This window comes from Chenopodium album, chromosome 3 (genome assembly GCF_948465745.1).
Source record: "Chenopodium album chromosome 3, dcCheAlbu1.1, whole genome shotgun sequence".
Classification (NCBI taxonomy): Eukaryota; Viridiplantae; Streptophyta; class Magnoliopsida; order Caryophyllales; family Amaranthaceae; genus Chenopodium; species Chenopodium album.
Window position 1 is genome coordinate 81,293,902 of NC_137836.1, and position 3,253 is coordinate 81,297,154.

Genomic DNA, 3,253 nt, shown 5'->3' on the forward strand with positions numbered 1-3,253 from the left:
TGAATATTGGTATAGTTTTTTCTTAGTTTAATCATCCAGTTTGACGTTCTATTCTCGACTGAGATTAAGCAGGTTATGTCACACTAGTCTTTTGGAAAAAAAAAGGCTTACAGAATGTTATACTACGTATGCTACATGAGTTTAAATGGCATGATGCGAGGACAGATTTATAGGATGAAAATTTTCCATTTTCAACATGCTTGGACTTTGTTTTTGTGTACCAAAATATTAATCATAAATTCAAGATGATTTTTTTTTTCCATCAATTTTTTATTTTTTTTTATTGGGTGAGAAAAGCTAGGTTAGCCCCTTTGATTAAAGGACCAAAATAGAGTGTTATGGTGGTGCCTCTGCTTTGCCATGTAGTCCGTCGCCATATTCGTCTTCTTGCAACAATGGTGAATGGAGTAAAAAAGATGTGCTTGCTCAAAACAATAATTGTGCTTGCTCAAAACAATAATGCCGGATCTTGGAGTGCATTGAGGCCCAGTGATTATTGGAGTTCTAGACAAGTTTATTAGCCCAATGGACCAGAACCTTTTGAACCGAAGCAAACAAATAATTAAGGCCCAATTTTTAAAAAAAAAAAATCTACTAATCTCGATGATTAGAAAATAGAAAGCTCAATCATAACTACAATCATTCCACATTTCTAATTCTAAAAAAGTCTATTTTAGTGAATGATCTTTTGACAATTAGAGTTGGGGGGGAATAAGAATAAAGTGTCCTATTTTGAAATCCAACTTTCATTGTGTATTAGTAGTGCTTAATTCAAAAGAAGTAGGGTGTCTTGATGGGAAGATTTGATTCTCAATGTCTCAAAAGAGAAAAAAAAAAAATTGTGTCAAGTTTTCTTTTGAGCATGAGATGACGAATGTACGAGTTCAAAATAATAGATTTCATAAGTATTTTCGTAGGAGAAAAGGTAAATTTTTATATAGGGTTTATTAAATAATCCAATGTATAAATTATATATTCTTAAATTACAATTCTACAAGTATATAAGCTAATTTTGCGTGTTTTTTTTTTTTTTTTGAAGGATGCTTATTTTGCGTTTAATGATGAGTTAGTTAAAATTTTATAACTTTAAATAATTTAATTGCCGATATACCATAAAATAATATCCCTATTGTAAGAATGTCACAATTATATAAGTTGTACAACTAGATTTTAGCTACTTTAATATACTAATATATTTATTTATTGTATTAATAATTAAGGATTGCATCATTATTTTGAATAAAATATTGAAAGCTATACTTACTACGATACGAAGTATGTAGTAGTACCTCTTTAATTAAATGAAAACAAACGATCGAAAGGCCAGCAAATTAATGTACAAATAAGAGCATCTAATCAAATTGACCTTTTATGGTGGTTGGTTATAGCTTTTCAGCCTCTCATCATATGATTGTCGCACTTTCTCTCTTTTTAATTGAGTAAAAATCAATTTTTCATTATTATTAATATCGAATCATAGCAAAGATTACAATTAGTGGACGTGAAGAATTGGAGATGAAATTGTGATGTATGCTTTGTTTAACTTCCTTGCTTTCATAAGTTATTATTTGAAGATTAATTAGTCTAAAGTTTGTTATTTTTTTACCTATTTTTTAATGGATGATGATGGATTGATGATGCTTATGAGCATATCACAGATAATTATTTAGTTTCCTAATTAAAAAGTTATATCTTTGATTAACTAATGCTTATAAATCAAGTATTATATAAAGGATACTTGTTTACTCTTCAAGGCTTGGAAAGAAATAATGATTGATTTAGACTTTTCTTGCAAGGCTTTTACTAATTATTGATTTATTTTAGTTTTATGTTCATATTGATGAAACACAAGTAAAATTTGGGAGAAAGAAGACAAAAAATAAAAAATAAAAAAATAATAAGGGATATTTATTAATTACTTTGTATTAGGTACAAGATTTTAAATTAATTAGGTTATGTCCGATTCAACTTATTTCAACTGAACTTATATGAAAATCTGATCTTAAATTATTATTTTATGAACTAAATTGATTTAAATTTTATTTTTTTTTTTGAATTAAGAAGACTTTTCATAATTCGTATCATTAGTATAATTAGTTGAAACATGTAACCCTTCATCACGAATCTATACTTATATATTAAAAAGCGTTTCTAAAACAAAATATGTTTCACGTGTCACATTTTTCAAGTTCAATATGTCAACAATATGCGCCACATGTCATTATAAACATGACATGTCACTTTCACATGTATTAGGTTTGCATCTAAAAAATGCTTATAACAAGACTTGAACTTAAGACCAACAAAGTTTTACCATCTTAGCTATTTATTAATTGTGTTTTTTAAAGTTAACTTAGGTAAGTTAATTTGTGTCTTATTCTACTATTTGTTTCTATTATGTAATGATTGAGTTTGACAACTAAATTTTTTTTATAACAAAACTTAAACTCGAAACCAACCACTTTTACTATCTAAACAGTCGAATTTGATTAGCAAATTATACTTCGAGGGGGTAGATTCTCACGAGTAGGAAGAAGAACAAATACAAACTAGCAACCCGGGGTATCGCCTGGGCCACACACTAGTTAACTACTCCTACTAATTGATGATATCATTTCTCCAAATATAGATTACAATTTATAGAAAAATCTAATTAACATATATTTCAACCGAGCAAAAAGGGAGGATCATAAATGACTCATATACAACCGCCATATTTGAACTTGTATCAATCAAAATCAAAAACCTCATATCAACCTCAATGAGGACGTCATAATTATAGTTGATAAAATTGACCACCCTTGTGATGATTCATTATTTCAACATAGAATACGTAGTTAATTACGACTATATTACGTATTCCGTAGAAGAAACAAGCCTCCAAATCGAACTTGGTAAACCAAAATTGAATTGCAACTAGGATAGAACATAGGAAAATCCAAAAAAATAGTAAAAACTCAACTCTATTCACTAGCTAATTAATATAATGAGCAATCATGCCCAATTGCCCAAATAGCACCACTTTAGAAGATGGCGCGCCAATAGCCAAATATAATAAAGTATTGCTATTTGCTAATTGCTATGCATTAATCCAATTTAAATTACTATGACTAATTTTTGGAGTCGGATAATATAATTATATCAAGGATATACATAACAATAATAATGTGCATAAAATTCATAATTGAATTACACTTTTGTTCAATTTTTATTCTATATTATTCATTTATTTTGGTTGCAATGTAAGACAAAT